Source organism: Parasteatoda tepidariorum, chromosome 7 (genome assembly GCF_043381705.1).
Source record: "Parasteatoda tepidariorum isolate YZ-2023 chromosome 7, CAS_Ptep_4.0, whole genome shotgun sequence".
Lineage (NCBI taxonomy): Eukaryota > Metazoa > Arthropoda > Arachnida > Araneae > Theridiidae > Parasteatoda > Parasteatoda tepidariorum.
In genome coordinates, this window is record NC_092210.1 from 11,425,746 (window position 1) to 11,439,837 (window position 14,092).

At 28.5% G+C, this 14,092-nt stretch overlaps 1 long non-coding RNA gene across 1 annotated transcript in view; it reads left to right on the forward strand.

The window, feature by feature from the left end:
- Positions 1-10,679, forward strand: part of LOC139425948 (uncharacterized) — a 12,252-nt gene extending 1,573 nt beyond the window's left edge. Inside the window, exons 2-4 of the long non-coding RNA XR_011637113.1 lie at positions 3,395-3,406; positions 7,671-7,688; positions 9,515-10,679. This is a non-coding gene — a long non-coding RNA (uncharacterized lncRNA). The remainder of the gene's footprint in view (positions 1-3,394; positions 3,407-7,670; positions 7,689-9,514) is intronic.
- Positions 10,680-14,092: the final 3,413 nt, after the last annotated feature.

The following is a 14,092-nucleotide window of genomic DNA, read 5'->3' on the forward strand; positions in this document are numbered from 1 at the left end:
ACGTACATATGTATATTGAAGGACACTTTCCCTGAATTTTTTTTTCGTAAGCTGTAAAACAAGCATAAAATATACTGGGGGCATGAAAATGACTGTTTTTGTGAGAATGACCCATATAATGAAAGCATTTTATTTCAAATTAAGAACTTTCTTAGCTTTTCGTCTATTTTGAATATTGCATTTGAGAGTGGAGAATTATTATGTTTTTTTTATAAGTGTTTATAAATAGTGATCTTTGTAATCATTATGGTGAACGCAAAGTGTTGTGATCAATGTTTGTTCTGACATAACTATGCAAATGGAGGAGAGAAAGATAAATGGATTATACTGAGCCAATAACGAAACGCACGAAAATTTATACATATAATGAATAACGTTTTATTAAGTTATTTCTTAGTGATTTTGCAACTTGATCCCTTAAAAAAGCTTGTATTAGATTTCGTGAAGGCCAGAAAAAGGGTAATTAGTATGCACCCAAGTTTCGCGCGTACAAATAAAGTCAAACTTTTTAAAAAAATTTACCACATCTATATGAAATTTCTAATAAATTTCGAGAATATATAAAAAAAAGGACTTATTCATAACTTTTATTTTGATTTTTTTGTTTCCGTATAAAAATTCATAAAGGGATATTAGTAAATTTTATATGAATTTTTAAACTTTTGTATCTATTTCGTTATTAAGGTTTACTTTTTGCTAGAATAAAATTTTAATTGATTTTTAGCGATAAATTAGGCTTCCCAAAATTTCTGGATTCAAGTTAGTGATTGCTTTACAAAGATACAATTTTTGTAAATATTTCTATACCAATTAGAATAACAATTTTAGCACCACATTCGAAGAATTTTGAAAATATACATTGCAAAATATTCAGAGCTTTACACGGCAATTAAACTCCAAAAAAGTATCTCAAAATGGAATATTGGAATACAAATGGAATGGAATAAAAATTTGCTAAGCAATTCTGTTGTATCACTCTCAGGGAATAACTCCGGCGGCGGTGAGTAAATTTTAATGCTTGTAAGGGATGTGGCGAGACGCGTAAACTTCTTTAACTCAAAAATATATTGCGACAAACATTTTAGAAATGAAACCTTTTATGTCAGGAATTTAAATTTGGAATATGAAGTTTATAATTAATTAATTATGAACATTTCCTTGTATTTGTGTGATCCCGTAGAAGGCGTCATGGGCCAAAATAAATAAATTTTAATGTTATAAAAGTTATATACCGAATGCTTCCATATGATAAAACTAAATTTATATCCTTTGAATTCTTTTCAAAAATAAAAAGACTAAAGTATACATATTAGGAGACAAAATTAATAATTTCGTTAAGGAAAATTTAAAACGGCTTCAAATTCTTATAAATCATTACGCCTATTAAAATGAGGCGTCAAAACCAGCTTGATAATTTGCCCATGCTGAAGGTCAGAGTTGTTTGGTATATTTACTTAGTTTCCTTTTTTACTGAGCGTCTTTCGGTTATCAAACATGTTAGGATTTTTCTTGACCCGCCTTCCACTGTAGTGATTCCTTTAGAAGTTGATACTATTTCCTTCTGAATTTTTTTCCACTTTTTTTCAGAGATAAGTGTTGTCTGTCTTTTGACTTTAGCACATCACCAAGCAAAAACTATTTATTCTTGTGGACAGCCAACCAAATTTCTAAGAATTGGAAAGTTCCCCTACTAATTAAAACTGGCTTTCAATGTATCATTCTGAAAAACCTATTTTATAGAGTAAAACCTACTCACCAATTTTTAAAAACTGATGGAGTTAAAAACTATTGACAGTGGCACGTTTTCGAAAGAACAAACGGAATATTTTCTTGAAAATGATTAGTTAACAAGACCACCAAGAATGAGAACAAAGTGTAAATGGATGATAACTGATAAAAAATATTTACTAAATAATAACAATAAAAGTAGCAATGTTCATACATTAGAATTTTTCAACCTCAAATTAGTGGAAACAATCAGCCTAAGCAAAAATCCTCGCTTTCTAAAAGTTTTTCTTCGGTCCTCCAATTTGATAGGATAGCTGCCCAAGAATGAATATTTCTTTGATTTCTGTTTTTTTCCAAATAGGAATGAGGTAGAACGAAAAAGAAGTGTGAAATGATGATAAATGATAAAAAAAGCTAAATAATTATAATAAAAGTAGCAATATTTATTCAATGTCGTTTCTAAATCAGTGGAAAGGTGCTACCCAAGCGAAAATCTTAGTTATCTAACAATTCTTTCCTGATCTACGTTTTCGGGATTGCGAGCCTAGTGTGTATATTTCTTAGACGTCCTTTTTATTTTTTTTAAATTAGAATGAGGAAGTATCAAAAAGAGGTGTGTTTAATGATAAATGATGAAAAAGTTTTTTAAACAATTATAATAGAAGTAGCAATATTTTTTTCTTGACAAGGATCCGAACAAAATTCAGCATGGATTATATGGCAGATTAAAAAAAATATAATTAGTTTCAATTTGTTTCCTTGCGTTTGATAAAACGGATGAGCTAAGATCTGACAAAAATTCTAAATTCTGCAATGGAATTTCATCTAAAATGATCAGTTAAGGATTGCTTAGAACATCAATATTAATTCCTATGAATAAATATTTAGTTTATTACCTTTTCATCAACGTCGAAAATGCTAGATTCTAGTAACTCTTTTGCAAATGGAGCGCACAATACGTCATAAGTCACAAGCTTTTAATATCTTGGAAAATCTTCACCTCCTTTCTCTGTAACGAAATATTATCGGCGAAAAATTATCAGATATTTAACTAGGTAAAAATTATGTGCCTCATCACACCAATATTATTCACTGAATATACAATAATATCTAAATTGCTTTTATTTATCGCGTCATTAAACTTTTTTCATTTATATTGCATTGTTATGTATTTGATTTAAGTATAATTTCTAGATTAAATATCATTTTAAAAATTAAGTATCATTTTTAGATAAAATTTAGACAATAATAATTATATTTTGCTTTTCCTTAATTTTTTTTTGGATTATCTAATTTAGAGTTATCTCGGGGACGCAAATGTAGCGATTTAAAAAAAAAATGTGTCAAATGTGGTGTAGGCTAAATGTGACATCAAATATGGTTTTTGATCATCACTTTCACATAATATTTCTTCACACTGGAATGAAATACTGTCTGCATTCATAAATGTAAACTTTTAAATTTTAAATTTTAGTTATATTTTACAAAACATTTTAAAATATAACTAATTTATACAAAATATGAAGAAATACAAAATATATGAAAATATTTATGTAAAATATAAAAAAACAATTTTTAATCATCTTAAAAAAATACAATTCATGACTTAATGTTAAAACTCATTTTATTTAATTATTAATTTTTTTTCTTTTTTTATTCAATAAAGTTCTAAGCTCTGGTGAGTATTTCTGAATATTTAAAAGATTTCGGCACTTTTATTTGCTTTTGCTCTGTGTTTGAGTTACAGCACAACACAGAATTTTAAACAATGACGTTATTCAACTAAAATATTTGTAATTATAATATTAGAAGTACAAAAGAATAAATAGACCATTAGTGCAGCTTTAATTCCTCGTTATCAACTAAATCAACGAGTCAGAAAAATGTTTTGTTATTTCCTCTAAATTGTTAGGATGAAAACACAATTTTGTGATTTACTATTGGGCAACTCTATAAAAAGTAAAGCAAAATGTTAAAATTTCAAATATATGACATATTTAATATCACTTTAAAGCTTAAAGTGTATATTTTAATGTTGAACAAGTTAATTTTCAATTAGCATTTAATTAATGTCTCTATTTTAAACGGGAAACTTATGTTTCAATTTTTTTCAAGGAATTTGTAAAATTGACTCTATAATTAAACACAACCTTTAAATATTTACTAAAACAATTTCATAATTTAAATTATTTCAATTATTCCTAGAAACACAATACCTTAGTTATGCCGAAAAAAAAAGCTTTTTAAATTCTTCCCAGGTCCGGGTTATTACTATCACCACAGGTCCTCCTATCTTAATTTTGGAAATGTATTGCACGCATGCATAATCATTGTTCTTCTGATTATTCTCAAGAATGATTTAAGAGCTGTCACTGGCTTTTAATGTGGTGTTCACATCGGACCAATAGTTATAACACACACATGCGTTCGTGCGTTGCTGCAATGATAGTCAAAAAATGCAATCAGAGTAAAAAAATGCTTTTACAATCGGATGAAACAGATTACTGATTTATTTGACTTGCTGCAATTTCAATTTATTTATTGTTAATATTTCATTTTTAATTTTTTACTTGTTAATTCATTTTCGTAGTTTGCGGCTTTCTGCGTGAGTAATTTTTAATGTTTCGAAATGATTTCATAAACTAAACATTTGCAAAATGAAAATTTTTACACCAAGGAAAACGTGTGAGAATTATTTTATTTATAATCACACGTAAAAATAATTTTAAAAAAATGGAGAGCTTAGGGGAGAGTGGGTTCAATTGTAAAATTTTTTTACTTAACTATTTTTAACTAACGAAAAATCCTATATATTATTAGTATTAATTGACAGACGAGCAAAGTAGACTATCCTCTACTAGAAAAAAAAATAAATTCCTTTTTTTAAATGTTATTATATTAGTTATTAACAAATTTTGACAGTCGTGCACTTGTTACAATTGTCCCCACTTACGGGGTCAATTGTAACAGTTCATAAATTCAACTAAAACATAGTTAATTATACATATTATCATAGTTGTGATATATTTTTTTCTTGATCAAAATAGTAGTAATATTTTAGGAGTAAAAATAATAATGAGCAGAGGAATAAAGGGTTAAACTTTTAACTTTAAGGGGTTAAAAATTTTAATTTATACTGTGAAAGGTGACAAATAAAATAATGCACATGCAACATAATATAAGTGATAAAGGAAGCTATTGGTGGTTCTTAAAGAGTTAAGTAATGGTTTGTAAACATAAGATAATTTATTTTCAGCTGTTACAATCGTCCCTTTACTTATTGTTACAATCGTCCCTAAGACGCCATTTCAGCTTCATTTGTTAAAAACAATGCTAGTTAATTAGCAAAACTAATTTTTTATTGAAGTGTTAATTAAGGTGTCCACTTACATATTCGGTTAATAATTTTTATTTGTTTAAACAAAATTACTTTGTTACAATATAATATTCTAATTCCTAAAAAAGTACTTACGTAGCGTGAAAATATCTTTTGTGATGTAACTCTTTCAGAAGTACATAAAAATGGTTACCAGCAGGGGTATAATACAATAAATACACCTGGTGCGCCACCTAGGACACAAATCTAGAACCCGACACTCGAAATTTTTGCTCTACTACAATCGTACCCTGTTACAATTGACCCCACTCTACTCTACGCTAGTTGGGGGAGATGAGGAGGAGTTCGCTAGGAGGGATTTCGCAATGGTCAGAACAGCAAAAAGAGATGCTGCCGACATGTGCGGTAGTGTTCCATCTATTTGAAGAATGAGGTTGTCAGCATTGTCCTGCTACTGTGGCATCAACGAAGACTTAACTGATCCAAAAAGGTGTGTCCCGTGACAATTTGCTTTTGATAAAAGAAGTGGCCGAAAGCGTTCTTTCTGGACATAATGCAGAACACTGATGCGGAATGTCTCGTCATCAGTGATAACTAAGAGGGATTGATCACTGTCGACGGATTTAATTCAGATACCTTAACACGTATTAAGAGGAAAATAGATTATCGGCTCTTTTCGTGTCAAGTGACTAAGGGGTTACGAATAGAATATCAGCAATTGTTTCGATCAAAACTTAAAATTATCCCATACAATTCTGTTGCAGATAGCATTTATTATCTTACATTTTTCAATTTACAATTGCAATGAATTCCAAATCTAAGTACGAAATTTATACTTAACTTCGCGCTATAGACGACGGTATCAAAATTTTTAGGAAAGCAGTTTTGTTTAAAAAATTTTTTAAATGAAACTTTTTATGTTATTACATTATTCGCGAGATTTATTTCACTTATCAGCGTTGCACTAAAATGAATTAAAGTGATTACATAGATCAATCCTTCGTCCTCTAATTGTTAAAGATTCCAAACATATCATTTATTCAATACATGTAAGTGATTAAAGTGATTACATAGATCTATCCTTCCTCAACCAAACGTTTTGATTTATGAAATTAAACAGATAAACTGAAAAATGAAAAAAAAAAATCGGAGGATTTTGACTTTTAAAATTCAGGTTGTTTGCTGCCTGGAAAATAAGGTGACAAAATTCAAGAGAGCTAAAGCTTTCGAATAGTACTGCATATAAATATCTAATATATATAATTCTCTTACGTGGCTCCCAAATTTTGGCTGCATTTCTTTTCCGCCGGTGGCAGCGTTTGCTTTGTTTTGTTTACGTTGTTTACCTTACACGGCGACAAAAAAAGCCTCTATACAACTCCCCGAATGGCAACGCTAGAAAATCGACCAATGATTGTCGCTAGAAATGTCACATGCCAAATCGAACTGAGGTGGTTCAACATATAGCGTTTTTAAAAACGGAAACTGTAATAACCAGAGAGCATCAGATGCGGCAATCTCATACTATTAAGCTAGGCAGAAGTGAGTAGTCTTTGTCGATCTCGATTTTAGTATTTCGTCGAAAGCGCTTTTTTTTCCCGAATTCATAAATTACGAATTTATTTGACGATTTTTTTTATATCACGAATTATACTATAGCACATTTCTAATAGGTTTAACGAATTAAATGTCATTTATTTGAATTCAAATCAATTTTAATAACTCAAAAGTTGTTATTTTTTTTTAAAAAGAAAAGTTTTTATATGGATTTGAATGATTGTTTTGAATTCTTAGAATTTTGTGCATTTGCAATGTACCTAAGTTAGTAGCGAGCGAAGCGAGCTTGGTTTGCGAAGCAATCCATATAAGAATTCGTGGCAATTTTCGGGGGTTGGCAAACGTTACCGAGCAGGGGGCGCAGCCCACTAGTTTATATTATTTCTATTATATAAACAACACTCAATATTTTAAAGAATTCTGTCAAATAGTTCTCATATGGGGGCTCAGAGGATATTGAGCTCGCCTATGAATTAGGTGACCCGGGATCAAATCCCAATTAGGTGGTCGATACGAATTCTGCACGTTTTCGTGGAATTCTTCTCTCTGCAACGCAAGTGCGGGAAAGTTGGATCAAAAAGTTTTCCGCAAAGGCAAATTTCTCCCAATACTTAATCTAGGAGTGCCCTTGTCTTCTGGATTGGGTTACAAATTACAAGGCTACAAAGTTGAACATGGGTAGTTTGAAACTGAGAATTGAGTTTGATACTTATAAAATAAAATATAATAAAATAAAATAAAATAAAATAAAACAGTTCTCATAAACATAAACTTCAAATGCGAATTTTAAAAACTATTTACTCGAATTTTTTTAAATTTTGCTCTTCAAAAAATGCTTTGTCATAATGAAACAAATATATCGGAATTTGAATTTGAAAGATTACAATAATTTTAAGCTAAAAATCATAAATCTGAAATTTAAATGTTTCTCCCTTCCAAATAGCTTAATTTTTTCTATGAAGATTTCGTTGTATCACTGATTAATGTGTATCATTGTTGTGATTTCAATACAAGTAAATAATACTTTTTTTAAATAATATTTTTTTAGGTGGAGTTGTATCAGACGGTGAGTAATTATTCGCTTTTGTATAAAATGATTGGATTAACTATGTGAAAGTATTTTTTAAGATCAAAACTAAATTCAAAACTCTAAACTGAACTTTATGCTGAAAACCATACTACAAAACAATGAAATTATAAATTTTTGAGAAATAAATATTTTGATTAACATTTTGGAAATGATACTTTTTATATTAGAGTTAACTTTTGATATTTATTTCACTTATCAAAGCTGAAATAAAATAAAGTACAGTGCATATAAATAACCATCTTCAATTTTTCAAGAGTCTAACCTTGGGCACAGTGTACCACAAAGAAAAACGAACCACTATGATTAACTTTTGATCTAATGATCGAATCTTCACGCTCTAGGGTTCAATTTTAATGGCTGGTGGGGTAACAACAAACATACTAATTACTTAGTGCATACGATATTTTATGTTACGAAATTAGACGAAAAATTTTGATTTCTCAGAATTAGTATACCTTTTTTCGATGGATTCGGTTCTCTGACCATCTAATTATAGGGAGTGACGACAATCTCAGAAATAAGAATCCATTATTTTGGTCGGCAGAGCTCTCCAAAGTTTGACAAAAAATTTTTATTTTACTTTTTGGGATTTTCGCCATGTTTTGAGGACTTTTTAAGGGAATTAAAAAATTATTGCCCTCAATTATAAACTTCGTTTGTTGGAAGATATTTCCATACAAAGAAACAATTTTAATAAATATTCATTATATTTTATTATTTTGCTTAATAATTGTTGAAAAATGTTGTATTGTAAATTGTGCAAATTTTTGAACCATTTTAGAGAAGATAATATTTCTTGGTAAAATACAAAATTTGATCAAAATCGGACCAATAGCTCCTGAGAAATAAAATTTTAAATATGACCGACTTTTTTAACATTTGATCTCCTAAGAACTATTATATTATTCAAAATTATATTCTTTAAAATGAGGGAAAAAATTAATACCTTACAATTTAAAATTGGTTTGATCATAATTAAATAAAATAATAAAAAATAGAAAAAAAATTACTAAAATTTATTTTTGTATGGGGTTACCTTTGGATAATTTTTTTCAATAAATGTGTGCAAAAATCTTTCATCGCTTAAAAAAAAATTTCGAGCTATAGTGAAGTACACAAAAAGTAAAATTTACATTAAAGGTTCCAAACTGGTATGCTGTCTTCACCAAACTATTATTGGGACAATATTTCCCAGACTGCGGCTACCCCCTTAATTTTGAGAATTAAAAATGCGAATCCGGGCATTTTGAGGTGTGCTTTTGTTACTTAAAATATTCTCTGCACTTATTAATTAGCATATTTGAGGTCACCTTTTTGAGTAATTAAGACTGAGACCTAGAGCGTGTAGGTCAAAATATCAAAAGTGGTCCAACGCAATCCATTTTTTGACGCACTGTAGTACATCATTTATTTACAATAGACAATATTTTAACTTAAACTCAGACACAGAGACAATGAGGACTTTCTCAGAAAACTGGGTGAAATAGTTAACGTGAAAGAAAAACTTAGAAATAAGACTTTTTGATTTTAATTTAATTTTATGTTTTAAAGAAACTTGAAAATAATGAATAAAAATATCGTTTTACAATTCAGATTTTAATGGAAGACAATATATTAAACAGAGAAATAAATAAATAAATAGTTTCATCTTTCATATGTGAATTTTGAATAAAACGGTATTTTTGAATAATTCGAAATAATTTTCGTACAACTTTGCTACTTAATTTCGATGCATTACTGATTATGATGTATTATTCTTCTGGTTTTAGCTTTTCTTATTAATAATATTTAAATTTTTTTAGGACGTGGATAACAAAAATGTTCGAGAACAGAGAATAATATTGCCACATATAAACAAACGAAATCCAGATGATAACACTGATTTACTGAACACGTCCGACATACATGGAACTTGATAACTGCTTTTCTACTTGAAACACATGAACTTATATACAATTAAATAATAAACAGAAAGTTAGGTAATAGAAGCTTCTAGAAACGTCTAGAAGACATTGATATAATTAATAAAATCTTAAACATCATTTATATATTTACATTTTCTTTCATCTTGAAGGACTGAACTAAGAACCTCTGTTTCACCAGGATGATGACTTTCACTGCTTGACCACTCGGACACACGTTACAACATCCTCTTTAGTCGCAACACTGTTCAATGTTTTACTTTATAGGGACAACATCCTCACTGATTCCCTTTGTGGGAAGTCAGGAGCGGGACCTGGCGACAGGAGATTGATATTCTATCTTACTCTGGTTTTAATTGTTGTTACAGATAAAATTTCGTTTTCAAAGGGTTCTAATTGTAATAATGGATCATAGTATGGTTTCATGCGCATCCCGTTCTCGGTATCCGTAGTTTTAGGCTTTGTGGAAAATGCAAAGTCTTCGACTTCATAGGTACCCTTTGACAATTCTCGTCTTATTCTGTAAGGTTCGATGCATTTTTTCAATCATTTTTCAGACAACAAAACTTTTCAAACATGTATGAAAATTCAAACAAGTGCTCCTGGTGTATAAGAGACCGGTCAGTGATTTGCATTGCGTCTTGTCTTGTGTAAAGAGTGTACGCAGATGAGCAGATTGTTTCGTTTCTTCTTCTTTACCAACAAGGTAGGGGACATTATTAGTCTTAAACCCAAGTTGATGAGGAAACATAGTGTTTAAAGTTGTTTCAGCTTCATAACCATGGAGTAGATAAAAATGGAACGTGAAACGAGAAACTATAATTTTTTTCCTCGTCTTTATCTTGTTCTTCCACGAGATTCGAGATGACTGTTACTAACTTGTCTGTATCATTTTCCTGTGATAATCATTTACTGGTGGTAATGGATATCACGATAGACAATCTGCATGTTTTTGTCTGCGTCAGATCTGCGGCCGGATTTATAAATATCGTAAATTTCCAGAATCAAATTATGATTAATAGGATTAACAATTTGAATCTCAAATTTCTACATTTTTATCCGCGCAGCGTCTTAAAATCGTAAAAGCAAAAATACAAGTATTTCAAATGTTCTTAAATACACATTTGGCAAGAATTGATTTACTGTAGGAATCGAAAATCATTTGTATACTCCGTATTTTGTGTGGATAAAATAGATCAAATTTTTAAACCCCTCTGAGTAATTTTTAATACCTTGTTGCTGATTATCAATTTATTTTAAATATTTTCTAGATACCAGATAAAAGTATTATATGATAACATAAATAAATATCTAATTATAGCTAGGTAGTGCTATGCTTCAATATACAAGAATACCTTATATTAGATGCTAATATAAATTTATATAGTTTAAAGAATTTATATAACCACTTGAGACACAGCGTCCTATATATTGGATATAGTACAATGGTACAATTTTATCACTTAAAAATTGTATTTTTAAAGAATTTTGTTGTTGTTCCAGTGGCTTTACGAATTCATTGTCTAATTTTTAATTGCAATGAAACATTATATTACAGGGAGCAAAATTAATTTTATATAAGTAATCTTAAAGACAACTTAGCGGACTAAAAATATCATATTATTTGAGTCTAGTGGATTTTGTTTCATGACATAAATAAGAAAAATTACGCTACTGAAAATATGCAAAAAATTTTTAATTTTTATTTAAAAAATTTTATTTTATTATTTAATTGAATTTATAAGTGCTTTACACGTTATAAATTTTTAAGTAAATATGGCATTTTCTGTCACATTTTGAAGTTCTCCTGTTTCAAAAGGTTCAGATTGATATATATATATATATATATNATATATATATATTATTTTCTGCAATGCCTTACATATGATCTTTTTTCGTATTTTATTTTAAATTTTTTCTTGTGTGGTTTTTATTTCATTAAATAATGTTTACAATTTTGTCTTATTTTTTCGGTGTTGCTCACTTAATTACAATGTTATATTTTACTATGAATACACATTTTCATTAAGTGGCAGACAGTTGTATGTATATTTAAAGTTGTGTAATAAGGATAATATTAATCTAGTAAAAATGTAAGTAAAAAAGTAAGTAAAAAAAGTGAGATAGAATTTTCGTCAAAATATAATGGCAAATTAATATATATAAATCTTATGGCGCTATATCAAAAATACAAGTTAAAATTGAATAATGTGTAATTTAATAATTTTATAGCAAAAAGAAGTTGAGAATTAGTTGAATGCAAAAAAGCTATAATTTACAAATTAAAATACAACTAGATTTTTATGAAAAAAATGCAAAATATGTAATAGCTAAACATAATAAAAATATAAATGCTATGCAGTTAATATTAATGTTTTATTCTATTGCATTTTAGCACTGATTATCCTGCAGATGACTCGTATTTACTCATTATTTTAGTTCTGAAATGATAATTGTTAAATAATAAAAAGTATTTGATAATAATCATTATAAATTAGAACATATTAATAAATCTAAATAAAATAATAGTAAGTAAATAGATAATGACAGTTGTACAAAAAGTTATTTAGGAGGAAACTTTTTATAAAGTACTTAAATTATGAAATAATTTAAGTACTTTATAAAAAACTTAAATTATAGCTAATAATTCTATTTATATATAAAACAAAAATTGCTAATATCATTTAAAGTCATAAGCCTGGCAATAAAATTTCTAAATAATAAAATAGTAGTTATTAATAATTATTCTAAATTGCAAAATTTTAATAAATCTAAAGAAAGTAATAATAAGTTAAGTATGTTGTTAAAAACTTATTTAACGGTGAACTCTTTAAAAAGTCCATAAACTAATTAAAGGATATAGCTAATAATTGTCATAAAATATAAAATGAAAAATGATGTAAATAATTTGTAAAAATAAAACTGGCATTAAAAGTTCTAAATAATAAAATGGTAGTCTGTATAATGAACAAACAATGCATAGTAAAACAAACAATAATAATTGTAAAGAAATTTATTAATAAAAACTCTCTAAGAGGTTATTAAACTCATTAAGCCATTAATTGCTATAAAATATGAAGCAAAGTGATGTTAATAATTTTGGAAAATAAAACTGGTAATAAAAGTACCAAATAAAAAAAAATAGTTGTCTGCATAACACAACAGAAAATGTATAGTAAAACAAATAATGACAATTATGAAAATAGTTATTTAACAGAGAACTCCTTAAAAAGTTATTAAACTTTTCCCCTTCTCTTGAGTACCAGAATACTTTTTCGATCATTTTCAGTTCTCCAGTTGCATTTCCCAATTGGCAACACTTTTCTCTAACGGTAAAAACTAAAGTATTTTTCCCCAATACTTTGAAACTTAAAAAAAGTATTACAAGATACCTCTCTATGACAAATTTTTCATTGACTGATTAGAGATAATGGTGTATTGCAATATTTTATAGATTAAACTTAAGGAAAAAGTGTAAACTGTATTGCATTATGTACATGTGTAAGCCAATTGTAACGAGAATCTGTTTGTAACTCTGATATGCAAGTATTTTTTACGTGTTTTAATTGCTGTGACAAAATATAATCTGGAAATAATAATTCCTAATTAGGTCAAAAGTGTACATTTTGTATAATCTTTTCAAAAAATCTTTCTCTTGTATGAAATTGTTCAGAGTTTTTCCTGCTTCTTACTCGTTGCAAACATTGCTTTTGTGAATATTTCTTTTGCTGCAGGTAATTCATGCTGGAAAGAATGATGGAAATTAGTAGGCTTGGAGTTACTTGCGGCAAGAGCCAGTTTTGACTATACTGTACTAGTATGTACTAGTATACTGTACTAGTATCTTTTTTTAGTATCTACAGAAAGGTAAACATAGAATTAGGTCAACAGGTTAACTGAAAATTAACACTCAGGGAATGACAACTGAAAAATATGAGATTTTTTTTTTTGCTCAAATCAAATAACCATTCAACAATCGTAATACTGCAACAATTGTAATTATGCAATATTGCAACATTTGTAAATAATTGTAATACACGCATTATCGTGCGTAACAATCGTTAGAGTCGGAAGGCATGAAACAGCGGTTGCAGAATAAACAACAAAAAATGGATTAATAGGGGGTATGGTTCCCGCTTACATATACAGGCCTTGCAGAGTGATTTCATACTTGAATAATTATCCTGTTGTCAATTTCAAACCTTCCGACTTCAACGAGCATTACACACGATCATTCTTGTGTACAGTGTTGAATGGTTATTTGTTTTTTATTGTATCAATGCAGGTACATATCAAATTTTATTAAAATCGGCTCAGTAGCTCTAGAGATAATCGACCAAGTCTGCAAATTCGCTTAATTTATTACACCAGTGTAGCTTACATAAACACCCGGTTTTACCACACAAGCATGATAAGATCGATGATTTGACTTTCTCAAGAAAAAAAAATCACTTATGA